At 41.8% G+C, this 17,306-nt stretch overlaps 1 protein-coding gene and 1 long non-coding RNA gene across 4 annotated transcripts in view; both read right to left on the reverse strand.

The window, feature by feature from the left end:
- Positions 1 to 6,512, reverse strand: part of LHFPL2 (LHFPL tetraspan subfamily member 2) — a 110,562-nt gene extending 104,050 nt beyond the window's left edge. The window contains exons 1-2 of one of the 3 annotated variants that reach the window (XM_015848576.1): positions 6,404 to 6,470; positions 1,831 to 1,966 (exon numbers count right to left, since the gene is read on the reverse strand). The gene's annotated coding sequence lies outside the window, so the exon portion shown is untranslated. Of the gene's footprint in view, positions 1 to 1,830; positions 1,967 to 5,951; positions 5,975 to 6,403 lie in introns of those variants that run through there. The other 2 variants (XM_015848575.1, XM_015848578.2) reach the window with 2 other exon arrangements.
- Positions 6,513 to 14,188: 7,676 nt separating this feature from the next.
- LOC116652541 lies at positions 14,189 to 17,306 on the reverse strand. Its single transcript, XR_004305690.1, has 3 exons — positions 17,214 to 17,306; positions 16,517 to 16,602; positions 14,189 to 14,318 (listed from the first exon to the last, which is right to left on the reverse strand). It is a non-coding gene; the product is annotated as an uncharacterized LOC116652541 (long non-coding RNA).

The raw sequence follows: 17,306 nt of genomic DNA on the forward strand, positions 1-17,306 counted from the left end.
CATATGGCTAAAACACTTGCACTACTAGGAAAACTACTTGAAGAGCTGAGAATTCAAAATGACAAACCGGAGCAATGACTTGAGAAACTATTATCAACTTCAGAAAGAACATGTACAAAATGCTACAGGCAGGCAGAAACAATAAGAAGTAAAGCAAAGAGCGAGAAGGCCATCTCATAACCCTCATGCTTGGACAAGGATCTGCCTGAACATGGAAAAGTTACCGAGCTGCAAGACAAGCATTGGATTAACAAGCATGGAGAGGATACTTCTCCACTTTATTCAACAACATTAATAAATCCTCAAGGCTAACACAGTCCTAATTTGAACATAAAGCTTTAAAATAGATCTGAGACGGTGAAAGATAACTCAAGAAAAGTAACAAGAATAACTGAAGTAAAAGAAAAAAAGCACTTTTGAGGTGAAATAACTGAGCTTCAAAAAACAGTGAGCTAGAATAGGTAAGTAAAACTAATAAAACACACTTTAAGAAGAAAAAACAACTGTTTTTTCAGTCCAGTACAGATGCATTACAGAATCTGTAACGTCAAATTACAATAAGAAATGTATGAATTTGTGATAACATGTGAAGAAGATTCCTCATAGCAAGTTGATCTAAGGGAGCCTGCTGGGGTAACAACTCTCAGAAGAGATCTAGACGATCCTAACTGGAGGCAGATGAATGGACTGGATGAATTCATAAGGTCTCTTCCCGTCCTGTTTTTTTAGGATCATTTCATATAATCACAGTACATCCCAAGCTGGAAGGGACCCACAAGGACTAAGTCCAAGTCCTGGCTCTGCTCAAGACTATCTAAAATTCAAACCATATGTCTGAGAGTGTCATCAAAATGCTCCCTGAATTCCGGCAGCTGAAGGCTGCGCCCATTGCCCTGTGCAGCCTGTTACATGCCCACCACCCTCTGGTGCAGACCCTGTCCCCAGCCCCCATCTGTCCCTCCCCTGTCACAGCTCAATGCCGTTCCCTCGGGCCCTGTTGCTGTCACACAGAGCAGAGCTCAAAGGAGCTGCAGCCACCATCAGGCCTCCCCTCAGCTCCTCTGCTCTGGGCTGAGCACACACAGGGGCCTCAGCTGCTTCTCATACATTTTACTCTCTAAACTCTGTCTTCACAGCTCTCCTGCAAACCTTGTCTAATGGGTTTATGTCCTTACACTGTGGTACCCCAAAATGCACCCAGTGCTCAATATGAGACCGCACCATGGCAGCACAGAGTGGGTCAATCTCTTCTCTCATGCTGTGGAAAACAGGTTTGAAGTAGCCTATTTATACACAAAATATCATCTAGTTCTCTCCCTGACCATATCCAAGAAGCCCTTAGATAGGAAGTCCAAGAGCTGCATGATTACACCAAAAGTGAGGACTCTTACTCTCTAACTGTCTCCTCAAACACAGACTGAAAGCAGATGCATGCTCTGCCCAGTTTAGAGTGTGCAACAACCTGAAATTGTCTATTTACTATGCAGCCTGTACAACACACAACAGAAAAACTACATAAATTTTGCCAACGCAGGCTGGTCAAACATCAGTGAATCAGAATACTCTTAAGGGGCTATTTTAGTCTCAACTTTCACTCTTTCATGTTAACATGCGCCATTCCTGCACTAAGCAAACTCAAGACAGGCTGGATATTTCTGTTCTTCAAGTCTGGCTGCAATGAAAAGCAAACTCTAATTCAAGCTGTCAGGGCTGTCATGGAATGTGGTCTGGGTCACTTTGGCATAAAGATTGGTTAAAGGAAATTACACTGATTTTATGCAGCCATGATCACAACTAATGTCTGAATAAACAGACACGCACAACACAAACCTCATGCACATTTCTGCAAACTGGCTACCTCTCCTCAATTATATGGCATCTCAACAGAGCAATCAGCTGGGCAGTCTGCAGAAAATCTTGCACTCTGGCTGTCACGTACTATGTCTATGCGTAGCTTAAAGAAAACCTAAAACAGAGAGAAAAATGAGAACTTAGTTAACTCTTGACAGATAAACCACACCAGAATAGCAATGGCATGAGAAAAATCATTGCACAAATAAAGAAAGCAGGCAGGAAACAACATTGCTTGAAACTTTCTCTGAGGTATAGAACTACCTCGTAATTACCATGCATAACATGGCCCACCACTCAATGCTGAACTTGTAGGTTAAAATGATTTTTTAAAAGCACAGAAACAAATCCTCAAATATGACTGAATTTTAATATTAACACACAACTTATGTGTGCAGGACACACCAAAGGAATATGCACGTGCTATAACAAGAGCACACAGCCATTAAAATAAAACTTCTCTCAAATGCATTTGGCAGCATGTAAAACTGGTGCATCAGCACCAACACCAACTTTAGAGAGGTGGCCGGTTTTTGAGAAAGAAGGTTCGGTGCAAACTCTGAAGAAAAGAACCAACACTGTTTACAATGACCCTGAGGTACACAACGCAATTCACTGACCTATGTAAACTTATTTGGCCTACAGATAATCTCCCACTGAATACAGTTATAACATCTGTAAACACAGATGGCACCAACAGGCACCCTCTATCTGCAGCCTCAGCAGGTCAAATACAGCACTTGAATTTATACTCCAGCATCACAGGTGATTCTTTCCAAGCATTTTTAAGGGACCGTGACTAGAAGCTGAACCAACACCGCAGCAACCCAAACCCCAGCTAACTTACGAAGTCACACCACTTGAACAGAGCTCCTTGAAAATCTGTTTGTCTTTTAGCAAACCACTGCAACATTTCAGTCCTGATGGCATTCAAGTTATAACTGTGAAAATTAAGATGCTGATAATTTCTATCAGCAGCAAACTAAGAAAAACAATTCTAAAGCACTGTAACAGAAGAACCTACTCAAGGTAAAAAAAAAAGTACTGCAGGATGAAAGGGCCAATAACACACAGACATGTTTTAAAGTAAGTATCAACTGTATTATTAAAGCCCATTAAATGATTATACCTACAAAACTTACTGTTGGAACAAAGTAACAGCACTGCTATTGTTAATAGTGGGCTGTCATAAATGACACAAGAGAGCACATTCAAAGTATGCAATGTCAAATGTTCTCAGAATGAACACCAATTAATAAACTCTAATGCATTTTTGGGCCACAGAGCCCCAAAATGTAAAAGTCAGTATGATTACGTGGACCAGGAGACAAGGAAAACTATAGAAACAAATCCATAGCAACAGACCAATCTAGTTATTATGTTTTACATTTACTGGACTCTAGTGATTGTGTCAACCACAGAGCTGTCTCCAGATATCTTCCACTGTGACTTATTGTGCTTGGTCACAGAAAAGGTAATTGCCCTATTCCCCAAGTTGAGAATTTCAGATATATTCCTGATTTGCTCATACAGATTGGTTATATTCGGGTAATTTACTTGACTTCTGCAGCAAATTCATATCTTAATTACTTCTTCACTGTGGATTTGTTTTCTTTGGAATTAATTTCCACAAGACTCTCTTCTAGAAAAATACATCTAAGAAAACTGATTATTCTCTGATTAGCTGGTGTTAAAATGCGTATCTGTGATCTGTCTGACCTCCTAGATTCTAAACACAAAAAAGGTAATTGAGAAAAAGATCTCAAATCAGCAGTAGAATATTTTCTAAAATACATTAATTACATTCTACAGCATAACATGAAAATGACCAGAATTATTTGCTTTAATTAGAAGACTGTTTCAAAATAATATAACAGAACTGCTCTTTACACAGCTTTCAGAGTGTGTGACCACACCACTCCAGCAAGGTAAGAAGGCAAGTAATAACAACATGATTTTTTTTTCTTTGCTTAACCAAAGCCCTACTTTTAGTTTAAATCCAGTTCATCTGTAGTTAACATGCTAATTGCAGAATAAGACACCATTTTAGCTCCACATTTGCAGAGAAGACCTTAGGCACTGCGACCTGGGACTATCCTATCAATTCTTGTGAAAACTGGAAAACCAGAAAGTGGAAAAAGGCCAATCAACGCTTACCAGACTTGTCAGCTATCATCACATCAGCAAGTATCTTCACACCAGCAAAAGGGCTCTGAGAACAGGCAGTGCCTTCCAGTCACTCACCACCTCTGCCCCCTCTCCCACATGCGTTATATATACCTTCACTGACCCTCAACAGAAGGAAAAATTGGGAACTGCTCTAGGTAGGTTAAGGGAGGCTGGGAAGGACAGGGACACAGAAGAGCTCCTTGCATTGCCAGCTGGCAGCTCAGTAGCTGGGCCTTGCTCCCTGCCCACAGGCTGGGTGGAGAGGACAGGCAGCCCAGAAGAACAGTATGTGCTAGCACAAAGCCCTCTGGTAGGGCTGGTCCTACACGAAGGGCTTTCTTCCTCTTCCTCCTGCTCTGGAATGAGCTGGCCTGAAGGCAATGAGAAAGGGAATTTCACAGACTTCTTGTTTCTCCTATGGACAACTAGGAGCCTGATGCATTTAGGGACGGACCGAGCAGCTGTGTCCCCAGTTGTGACCACCACTTCATTTCTGTGAGAAGCCATCCTAATTGTACGGCTTGTGTCTAATGCAGGAGGAGCTTCTAGAAATACAAAACTTGGAGAACAGCAGTTATACCCTTCACATCACTCAGAATAATCATTCATCCCCAAGATTTATTTTAAGTGTCTGTGTTGCCACAGTACATAAAACAAAACCAAGCCCCTACTCTGGGGCAGCTACCAGACCCCATGTAGCCCAACCAGGCTCTCCCAGCCTGGCTGCCTGCAGTACAGCACCCATAGTCCCTGCTGGCCAAAGCATACACCACCAAGAGCACTGTGCACAGCTGCAGACTGCAGCACCAGCAGTCATAGCAAACCTAACCCAGACACAACACAGCACAATCGGGAACAAGCGAGCAAGGTGATGCACAGGCAAGACCTCCAATTAAGTAGGAAGAAAAGGAATTTCTGTACTTTCTATTGCATGCAACTTCGAAAAATTAAATTCTTACAAACAAATGACCCAATACTGTTACTTGCCTAACACGCAGGTACATCATCACCCCGGAACTTCCCAGAATGCTTAATAAAAACAGATGATTAAGGCCAAAAAGATAAAGTGGGCAATTTCCTAACCACTTATTAAAACCACACCATCAGCCAGACAGAGAGAACTCGAGAAGAAAGCAATGAACCGAGTGGATGGTGTTTGCTGCCATCATACACAATGGAAATGGAGTTACAGTGCCATGAAATTGTGTCTGAGATGAAACCTGCACACCAGGGATGGATGGTCTGTGTTGTACCCTGCATTAATAAGAGGTGAGGAAGGGAAAATACTCAATAAGATGCCATAGATTAACTAGGATTACACTTCTGTAGCAAGTTTTATTCAGAAGAATACTGACTTTAGTGCCACCAATGCTTTCTAACAAACCATGCTTTGTGCACAGCAGATATTCAGACCCCCATGAGGTTTCAATGACCAAAAAAAAAAAAAAACAGCACCCGAGGGTTCTCTGCAGGTGTGCACTCACATGGCCAGAATCCAGAGCAGGACTGGGACAGAGCTGACATTTTCATTAAGGAATCTGCAGTTGTGCCTAGGGATGTTTTCCTAACAATGCCGTACTTTTTAATTAACACATATAACGTTTCCTTCCAGATGAGGTCAGCCTGAGCTTTCTCTTCTTTTGTTACTTCTCACAGCCCATCTCTCACCAGGACCGGCGCAGCACCCGGCCCCCCGGTACCGGTACCAGCGGTCGTGCACTTGGCACACCGCTTGGCTGACGGCACTGGAACCACACCATTGCGCTCACGCCTTCCACATGATGGAATCAACTCAACAGACCTCTACCGGCGAGCGAGCCCCCTTCCAAAAGGCTCCTAGGAAACGAAATCCCTCAACGGCAGAGGGTAGAAAGGTGCGGGGAAGCAAGAGGACGTTCAGAGGAGCGCTAAGCGGCCCAGACGAACCTCACCTTTCCCCGCGGCGGGGCTGGGGCTGCCATCGGCCGGGACCTCGTGCGGGTGGTTACCAGTGCCGGGTAGCAGCGCGCTCCCTCTGGCTGCCGCTCCCCCTTTCCGCATCCCGCCCGGCAAGCAGCCAGGGGGCCCCGCGACCTCAAAGCCCTCCCGCCCCGGCCGAGGCTCCCCGAGTCCCAAGGAAGGATTCTATGACTCTATGAAGAGCTTCCGCTGCCCCCCCGCGGGAATGGAGGGGATGGGGCGAGCAGGCGCCCTCCGGCCTCCCCGCTTCTCGGAGCGATGCGGGCACCGGCTGGCTCCCGCCCGACGTCCCGTCCCGTCCCGTCCCGTCCCATGGCTGCCGCCCAGCCGCCGCTCGGGCAATGAATGGAGCGCTCCCAGCGCTCCGCTCTCCCTCCTGCTCCTTCCCTTCCTCTCTCGCACAACTTCGGCGCCTCCGCCTCACCTCCTGCAAGCAGTGCCCGCTCCCCGGCTCCTCCTGTGCGCTGCCGCTCCGCTCCCTGCGCCGCCTCCGGCCCGCGCTCCGCCGGGCTCACCCTGCGCCGCTCCCGCCGCCACCATGCACCGAGGGAGGAGGAATGGGAACCCGGCGAGACCCGACCCGGCCGCCCCCAGCCGGAGGGAGGGAGTGCGGCGAGGGGAGGGACGCGGCGCCTCCGCCCTGCCCACGACAGCCGCCTCCCCGCCCTGGGCTGATGGATGGGACTCGACGCGGGGCGGCGCTGCGGGCGGCCCGGGGTGCGCAAGGGTCCGCGGGGCCCCTCGTGTCTGTCCCTTGAGCGGCTGCCAAAGGGGAGCGCCGCTGGGAGCCGACCTCGGACGGCTGCGGAAGCCGAAGTCCTGAGGGAGTGAGACCGTCGAACGTTCGCCTCCACTGCGAGAGCGGCAGCCCCGGGCCCCCATCAACAGCCCGCTGCTCTTCGTAAGAACAAATGTTAAAATAGCTGTAGGTCACAACAGCTGAATGTTGCAACAGCTATATAGTGCAGTAGTTCTGCAGTAGCTGTAGGTTACGACAGCTGTACTGTACAATAGCCATACAGTACAATAGCTGCTCTAACAGGAACAGCCATTACTCTCAAAACGGCCCTACTCGACCTTGTCTTAGAGGACGCATTACAAAGTGGGAATGGTGAACTCCTGCTTCCACACATTCCTCCTTGTCTGGACTGTCTGGGAAAAAAAAAAAAAAAAGAAGTTAATTATTATACAGCTTCCACTGCAAGAAAGCACCTCGAATTGTCTGCAAGGCATCTACCTTCATTTGTTTGTTTACCCTGGAATCTTTTCCCCCTCAGAACTAATTATTTCCCATCAGTCTCCCCGTGAAATCCCATTCATATTCTACCAGTTCCAAGGAAGCACACAGTGGTACCGGCTTTTCAGAACTGTTGTACTTTGTAAAGCGTTGCCAGATGCCTGGTTCTGAGTGCACTTGTGTCTGGAAGCAGTGATCCATGAACATCTGCAGAGAGAATCTTCTCAGGCTGGGACATGCACCCCATAAGCCCATGCTGCTCCTGCCCTTGTGCCCGTAAGCATACACTGATAGCTGCAAGCGTGTCACAGGTGTCCAACTTCATCTGGCTTCTCCCAAAAGAAAGCCTCACTTGCGAGAATGGAGCAGACATTTGTAATAGGAAAGCCAGCCACTAAATGGGTGAAAAAAATAAATCACTCTGGGTATCTCAGGGACATAAATGAGCTGCTGCAGCAAGGTAAAACTTGATTTGCTGCTGCTCATGACTGTAAGAAAAGCAAGCTTTCTCTCTGCAGCTGTCAGATCCCTTCCAGGAGCACTGCGTTTGCAGGAGCTGAATTCCTCCTTCCTGCAGCATGCCGACCTATGCATGGCCCTGCCAGCAGCCAGGGCTCCCAGGGCTTCTGTGGGAGGTAAAGAGCCCTGACCAGGTCTGTCTGCTGGGCCCCTGCTCCTCAGAACAGCAAAACCTAGTGAATATTTTCACAAGTGTATAGAGTTAGGAGGAAGAAACAAGCATAGGTAAACAAGAAGTATGCTCACGTAGAGGAAACATTAAAACATTTGCAGGTAAGAAGATAGAGCATGCTTTTGTGCTTTCTCGTGTTTATCTTCTGAACTTGTAGCCTTAGACTACTTTTACCCTTTCTTTATGGATGAGTCATCAACTGCAACGCTCTAACTCATGCTTTTAATGAATGTATATTTTTTGCCGTTCCTACTAAAGGCTCTGAAGATTCACTTTTAACAAAATAAGGGAGTCTTTGTAAAGCTGAACTCTCCATGACCTCCAGTAGCTGCTTTAACATACAATAGGAGACAACTCAATAGGCCCGTCCAAAAATAAACATCTGTTTAAAGAATATTTTTACCCCAGAGACTTCAAGCAAACAGAGCAGTTGCAATGGATCTTGATAATGCAAAATGAATGTAATAGATGCATTAATTTGCAAAACCTTCAAGACATTTTGCATTCCAGGGTCTGAGTGCACTTTGAGCTGCTCTCCTGAAGGGATGCCTCTACAACTTTCAAGCTGGAGTGGTCCCTCAAAAATATACATGCCCCATGGCTTTCCAAAAAGACATGCTGGGGCCATGAGAACCCACCCGTGACATGAACTGGGAGTATAAAAGCAGCAGTGCAAATGTTCTTGTAGCAAAGATCAGGTCTCTTTTTCATTGCTGATCCTAAAAAGATAAAGTGCCTATTAATTTAATATAGATTACTTATATAGTAAGGAAATCATCATCCAGTCCTTGTTATATTCATTTATGAAGTTCTCTGGGTTTCCCTGCCATGTACAGATGGAATAAGGAGGGCTGTTGTGATGGTTGTTGTGGCAGTGAGCCCAGTGCTGGCAGCAGCAGCCCCTTTCTCCTTCTCTATTGCCTTTAGAATAGAATCAAGTGTTTGAAGAGTAGAGGGAGGAGAGACTCCACTGACCAGGTCTCACAGGAGTCCAAGTGCTGGCACACTGTCCTGTCTAGGCTGAACGGAGACAGCTTCCCTGTCAGTGCCTGCCAGAGCAGCCTACAAAGGGCCACCAGACCTGAAACTTCACAGCTCTGCAGCTGGAGTGATGGAGGCTAAAAGCATAAAAGCATAAATGCTAAATCTGGTCATCAGAACTGAGATCTACTCTTAGATTTACCACACAGTCCTTGATGGAGAACCTTTTGTAGTGAGCAGGGTGTTCAGCTGTGGAGCTGAACAACTCTGGTGTTCAGAGAAGTTGCTACACACAGGTAGGTTTCCTGGGGAGGCAGGGAGCAGCACTCCAACATCACTGTGAGGCCATTCTATCATGTTTGTGCATCCTGCTGAGGTCTGGGGCTCAGGGCATCATGCTGTTTCAATTTGAAGGGATTATTTATTGGAAGTAGTGTGAGGAACTTGTTAATTCCTCCTACTGAAACACCAGGGTTTTAAGGCTAACTGTCAACAATGTTGTCTTTGATGTGCAGATCTAAACATTTCTATTTTGATTATCTGAAAGGCAACAGCACAAACAAATTATTCATCTACAGAACTTTGCACATATGCATTATACAAACAGGAAACCGAGATGTCAAACAAGCACACTCTGGATTAAGTAATATATTGGATGGAAAAGATGATATAATGCTTTTTCCTCTCACTCATAGATCTTCCCAAGTATTAACTTCACAGGCATGCATTTGTTTAGACAGTTTTCCTCCCTAAACACTGGTTTACTGACAACCCCAGATAGCAATACCTGACATCATTCTGACTGATCTATTTAAGTTATCCACAGACTATTAGAATGAAGGATTATTTCTCTCTGAAATTTCCTGAAGTTCACCTGAACAAATACAGCCTTGGATGTGGCCCAAAAAACCTTTTCTGAAGGTTGTAAGAATAGAATATAGACGGGGCAGACAAAACAGGATAGCAGAAAGTACGACCAAAGAGGCTGCTACATCCAAACAGCCAGGAAATAGCACATAGGTTGGAAAGCAGACGAACTCTCTTTGGCTCAGAATGAAGCTCTAACTTAGCTCTGTGAACAGACACTGGAAACTATTAAAAATACTGGAGAAGATACAAAAATGTCTATATGGTGCCTACAGAAAGTTAAAAATGAACAAAGGGAATATCTTGGCTGCATACAGCAATTAGAAGTAGTCATGCTACATAGCAAATTATTCCTAACTTTATAAGCTTCAGGTGTATGCACGTTACAAATGTACCCTGGTTTTATTTACTTAACTGTTTCTTTCGTAGGTCTTCTTCTTTTGTGTGTCTGTGGTGTTTGTTGGTTTGCACGCTTCCAGCTTCTGGTAACTGGAGTTCAAAAACCTTATTGCTTATATCCACAGGAGAGTGGAATAAATTGGAACATTCTGCTGAAATAAGTGGTCTGAGTATAGATACATACAGCAAATAATTCTGTCAGTGGAACATAATGAATGCTGCTTGGAAGAACAATGTTATGGACTGAACTAGTCCTGAGAGCCCTCATGTGAATGGCAATTGCCAAAGGGACAAAAGCTGAAGAGACACGAAGTTGAAGAGACACAAAAATAAAGAAGATGGTGGGAGGTACACAGGAGAAATGACCCAACTCCATAAGAACTGAGAAGTCAGAAGGAGCAGTGAGGGCATGGATGTTACTCTGCTGTGGTTTGTTTATACTTCGCCCCCTGAAGAAAAGTAAGACATAAAACATTTACTTGTTATCTTTCTCATGTAATACTTATTCTTGTTTACAGCTCCAAAAATCTTGTTTCCTGGAAGCACTTAGTTTTAACATCATTCTTCTAGTGTCAACTAGCATGTGGCATTACAGAAAATAATCTCATCACTCTGCTCAGTGACTAGTGACAGTAGGGCCAAAAAAAAAAAAAAAAAAAAAGAGTCACTTGAAGAGACTGGGAAACCCATCTGTTAAAGCTTGTTTTACCATAAATCTAAGGTCCCTTCCAACCCGCACGAGACTATGAAACTATGAAACTATGAAACTTGCAGGAAACTTGGTCAGGATCAGACTCACACTGTATTACAGAGTGAAATGATGGCCTCCTGGCCAGAAACATCTTTATTACATTCTAAGCAAATCAGACATAAAAGCCAGTGCCTAGATACAGACAAACAGAAGGACACTGAGAACTAAATAACAACTACTGATCAGCATTTTTTTTGGCGAAAGTGTTGTTTAAAAAAACAAAACAAAACAAAAAAAACTGCAGAGGGGCTGACTGTATCATCACAGATTGTTTGTAATGCAATGGACATTTTGGTTGATATGAGAAAAGCCTGTGGTTAAGCTGGAAAGGACATTCAAAATTAGCATCTTATGTTGAAGTTAATAAAAAAAGGGTGCAGCATCCTGAGTGGGTAGCAGCAGTATCATATGGAATCCATCTATCAAGTGACAGAGACTTGGAATTTATAGTTCAGATACAACATATAAATTAAAGTATTTTAGCCATGGACAGATAGAAAATTATCTCGGTGATATTAAAGAGAATCAGCATGCAATATTTAGCCTATCTGCATTTGAGGACTGAGGAAAAGATCCATGCTGAGTGGCAGAAAACCACTCAATGCACACATCCATGTTGTGTGCAGTGAGACAGAAAATGAGAGGAAGACTTTGAAGGAAAGCCTGGAGCTGTCTTCAGTTGTACTGATCTTGAGTCAATGGCTTACCCTAAAAATATCCTGAGAGATTATGTGAGATTTCTGTTTCTACAGAGAAAGAAGGCTGGGTCAACTCTGTACATCTTCACATTAAGAAAGTTTATTTAATTGCATGGACATTATTTTGATTCCAGGAACAAGTAAAAGGAAAGCAAGGACAGAGCTGCTTAGAGATTCTCTGAGAGGCAGTTTAGGATATTCTTCCAGACATGCAGAGCCATGCACTGATTAAAATTAAAACAAATTGAAGAACAAGGTCAGTTAAAATTGAGTGTTTTGAAGACTGAGAGCCAAAAAGAAGGAAATATCAGAAGAAATGAAGGCCTTTGGTGGGTGACAGGAGGTATCATTGGCCCTGGCTGGGTATTCTGGTCTCACATTCCAACTCTGAACCAAGCACAGAGTTTTGGGAACAGTAACTGTTGAACTAATTTGGGACTCAGACAGTTTTTTACAAGCAAGAATCCACCTCTGTTTCTTAAGGGGGCTGTAATTGATTGCAGACATTCACTGAAGGGATTCAGATTTATCACGATGTCTAATCTGTATTTTTGAAACACATTATTGCAAGAAGTATGAGCGAAACTGTCTAGCCAAATAAGTGCTGCCTGACACAACAGCAGTAACAGCTGCTTTATCTCCTTAGCCATAATTTGGGGCTCTAGGTCAAAGAATATTTTTAAGAGCACGTTAAGGCAGTAATTCATGGGAATTTAAATTATCAGTATTCTTTCTACTGAACAAACATCAGCATCCAGTAGGCATAAATAATTAAAAAGGCTGAGTTTAAAATATGACATTCATCTATTGGAATTCCCACATTAATAACCAGCTATGCTAATCTGTTTTTCTTCTAATGTCTTGAAATCTCTTTTCATGTCCTAAGGAACACTAGGAGAAAATCTACCAAGTAAAATAGATTTAATAATCTTGAGTAAGATTCTATGCATATAATATTTGAAATTACCCAATCAACTCATATGTCCAGTTGAAAAAAGCACCTTCAATATGTTCTTCAACTACTAGATTATTTATCACAAATGAGGCATTTTCTAGGACTTTGTCCAAAATATCCTACAGTTCTGCAGGCTGAGTTACAAATTATGAAAGGATATAGACCAGTGCTATTTGTAATTACATATCTCAAAGTTATTTAATATTTTTCATTTAGCACTGCTGACATCACTAGAAATAGGAAAATCTCAAAGATTACAACACTGTCAAGTTTTCCAAAGTAATTTACCATTTCAAGAAACTGCATAAGAATTGGAGTGGATGCCCCATCCCTGGAGGTGTTCAAGGCCAAGTTGGATGGGGCCCTGGGCAGACTGGTCTGGTATTAAATGTGGAGGTTGGTGGCCCTGCCTGTGGCAGAGGGGTTTGGATTCATGATCCTTGAGGTCCCTTCCAACCGAGCCCATTCAGTGATTCTGTGATAATGATGTTTTCTGGCCTAGAAGTCTGAATTTGTATTTCATCCTCAGCTTCTTTACTTGTCAGCTCTCTGTTACGCAGTACCTTACTATGTTTCTGTAATCTTTTCCCTTGCTTGTCTCATATGGCTCTAGTTTTACTCTGTTTCCTTTTCCTGCTCTAGACAAAACTGTACTGAAACCCTTGTATCATCTGAATATTAATAATACAAAATGATTGTATCTCTCTCCTAAATTAAACTAGATAGCAGGCTTTGTTAGCTCCTTATTTACTCTGTCTTGAATTTTTTTATTTTTCCCCTAGAAAAATTTTCTTTATGTTTTGAATCTTATTGACACTAAATTTAAATTACTAAGCACACATTCTAGGGCTTTTGCCAAGACTTTTTTTTGTTTTGGTTAAGCCAGAACTCTGAAAATAAACAGAAAAAAAAATATGCAGAAAGGGCTGTTCTGTGTTTAAATTTGAGTTTCCTGAGAAGGAAAAAAAAAAAAAAGTGTTTTTCCACATGCTCAGACTTTGTTAGAAAACGCTCAAGATTTAAAAAATTATTTCTTTGAGGATATACCATCCAGACTATATTCACTGAAATGAAGAGAATGTACTTCATTTTTCCAGAAAGCAATTAGTATTGAATGTATAATTAAAAGAAAATAACATTGAGACAGTTTTGGTTCTTAAGTACCTGCAACAAACATCAGGTATTAATTGAAAGTTATACTGTTCCAGGTTAGGGCAGCTCTCTTGTGGGAAAGGACAGCAATATCATTAACTCAGCCCTCTTAGTGTATAGGGCTAGATCACGTTCATGTCCATTGCCTCACGAGTAATAGTCTGTCTTATGCATGCCTGGGGCAAACGACAGTATATCTCAGCTCATCGTCATTTTGGGATGATATTTCAACATAGAGGATCAAGTCTATATGACTTGCGAGAAACTAAACTTGCTAGAAGAAACAATCTGTAAACTAATAAGAAGAATGCCTTTTAGACTTGCCTCCTATTTTTGCTATGGTCTGTCTATTGACTCCAGCACTGACTCAGGTCAGCAGGCATTTCTTCCATCAGTCACTAGTAACAGTCACGAGGATGTAGAAATCTCAATGAAACTGTGCGAACTACAGGCTATTAGCCCTTTGGATATGGCCATTCTGACTTTAACAGTGCACATACTAAATAAAATTGAGAAAGTGAAGAACTATTTGCTTAAAAAATATCAGACAAACTTACCAAATATATATTATTTTGAAGAAAACATTTAACCACGAAGCTCAAAGACATCTAGCAAAAAAAAGAATGTTGTTCAGTACATTTATAATCATTTGGTACTTGAAATTAATAACAAAGTGATAGAATCCCCCTTTGGATAATACTATAAAGCAAAGTTAATGCAAAAACTCCATATTTTAACATCACACATTAAAGCTTTAATTGAGTTTCGTATAGAGCATAGTGCTACATGAAGTTTCTTTGACAGTATTGTTCCTTTCCATTAAAACATTCCATTTCTATTATGGAACACTGTAACTGTTTCCACTTAGTAGCAGCCTGTATTTGTTAGTAAGCCACAAAATGTTCATTAGTCTTTCATTTTTAAATCCCACCTAATTGAGGTTACTGTGCTTTAGCAGTGAAGTGTTGTGCTGAGCAGAATGCTGGCTATAACAAACTTGCAAAACAATTTTAATGACTAATAAAGTCCTGATGAAGTAACCTGATAATTAGGATTTATGACATTTCCCTGTACAGAGAATTGCCTTTCTCCAGTTATTCACTGAAAGCTGAATCCATCACATTGTTTGATATAGTATCTCTACATAAAATTTATAGAATGTGAAAATCAGCCCCAGTATAAATAACTGAGACCTAAATAGCTAGACTAGCCTTTTCTGGTCTAGACACTGAGGATTCTGGACTACTGGCTGCTAAGCTTTTTGAGAGATCAAGCCCTGTGCTAACATACATATTTCTCACTACGTTTGTCTTTCCTTTAACAAGACAACTGGCATTTTCATAACAATTTTGTTCACCTTATATATTAACTTATCTTCCAGGTGCATATCTGTGTATGTTAGCATGGGAAATCTATTGGGAACTTTTGCTCAGAATTCTCATTACTATGTTATAAAATCATAACTTTTGTGTCTTTGTGTTGACCACTGTCTTAGAAAAAGATTTCTTGAAACGATCTGGATAGTAAGTAGTACTGCACCATGGCTTAAGTTTCTCTTGTAGGCCATTGGTATGAATTTGTGTATGTGCAGTGGCAATAAAGTTTTCTGATGAGTCAGTGGAAATTTCTGTGACATAATCAAATAATCACATTGCAATATTACAGTCAGTTCTGACTGCTGGACACATTTCAGCAGTACGTAGCCTCATTAAAGACATTCAGTTAATGATTTCTGGGTTCTCACCCTTACAAGCACTAAAGCAGCCCTCTACTTCTCAAAGATCCTCACACATGCTGTGAAGGGTGTTCTGTCTTGTCACACTTCATCTTTAATTGTTTTGTGTGCAATCAGAAAAGTTTAAGTTGCAGTGTTATGTTTTTCATCTCTTTAGGAATTAAATTAACTTTTCAAGAAGTGATGGATGATCCACGTAAAAGCACAAATGAAAACTCTTAGCTGGAGATAACATTAATGATACACTATGCTGATTAATGTCAGGAATTCACGCTTCCATTGTTTGAATAGATAAGATGGAATCAAAGAAAACAAAAACCCACTATTTGCATTTAGCTGCAGATGGCACTGATCTCGCAAGGACACTGCAATTGTCAAGAATACAGAAAGAAGAAATAAGAAGTGAAAATTTAAATACTACAACTAATTAAAAGTAAATTTTGCTAAACATTATAATGACAGAGCTAGTAGACTCAAGAGGAAATGGAAAGGAAGAAATTAATTACAGAGAAAAAGGCATATATTGACCAAGAATGGGCTGTAAAACCATTAGAGCATGTTTTTCCTTCAGCACTGAAACACCCCTGAAGAGCTGTGGTAAGTGAAGAAAATTCTGATATGCAATACCACATTAGCCAAATTAACAGAAAGAGCAGTTTCATCATATAATGGTTTTATTTAGCTATTACCTGCTCTTTATGGCTTGGCATCATAGCCACATTCAGTACTTAAACAGTACATCAGCTGGAGTTCACAAAACACTATAGGGTAGGTCACTGCAATGTAATAAATCTGTTAACTATCCCACTGAAATCTTTAAGATACACAATTTTATTATGTAAGCTAGTTTTAACAAAACTGCAAATTTCAGTTCTATTTTCCTATTTATTACTTGGTTTCTGTGCAAAATCAGAATAAACGAGAAAACTCTGGAGAGAGAAAAGTAATCACAACAGGAAAAGGCATGCAGGGATGATTGTATATATGGAAGTGGCTAGCACTTCACTTTCTAGCATGCAAACTACTGTCAGTTTGCAAAGTCACTGAATGACAGGTAAGCAAAAGTCATACCTTAACTTCAAAACTAATTCAGTTTGTGATGTTTCCTGGGAGTCGCGTTTGGCTGCAGATCATTGAGGTGACACTGGGAGAAATTCCTAAAGAAGAATGATAGAGTGAACAGGGAAAAAAATAGAGCTCTTTGTTCTCATAGAGGGGAGCATTAATCTTGGTGGGGAATTCACAGCATAGCAGTGACGCACTCAGTAAGAATGGCCATTCTGAGCACTCCACGAAGAAAAGAGATGATAGCACAAGGTCAATTAAGAAATACTTCCATAGAGCAGTTTCAGATCTTGCTCTACACAGAAAAAAAGTTAGGATTAAAGCCACCATTAATATGCAGCCTCTGGCTTTGGAATAGCAAACAAAGAAAACCAGTCTCTCATGGCAGAGTGCACATGGTTTTGCAATGATGCAACACTGGCAAAATTAACAAAACTCTACACTACTTCTTTGGTACAGCACAAGCTTTTATTTATGCTCTTTGCTTACTGTGTATATGCCAGTCTTCTGGATGAGTATTTTTGGAATAGATGCCGTTTATAACAAGTTAGATTTTTGTGGATTTGACTATCTGATTTCAATTGAGACATCTGGCTCAGAGGCAAATAATGATCTTTCCAGAACTGATTGTAGGCCAAGAGGACTCCAGTGAGCCCAGATATACCATATGCAGTAAATCAAACAGGGATTCTATTTTTCTCACCTTTGGAATTAACTGAAAGTCCATAAGGGATGTGACCTTCATTAGTTTTCTTCCAACTAAAATAAATAAAGCTCTCCCTTTAGGAAAAAAAAA

The sequence above is a fragment of the Coturnix japonica genome, chromosome Z, assembly GCF_001577835.2.
Source record: "Coturnix japonica isolate 7356 chromosome Z, Coturnix japonica 2.1, whole genome shotgun sequence".
In the NCBI taxonomy this organism is placed as follows: Eukaryota; Metazoa; Chordata; class Aves; order Galliformes; family Phasianidae; genus Coturnix; species Coturnix japonica.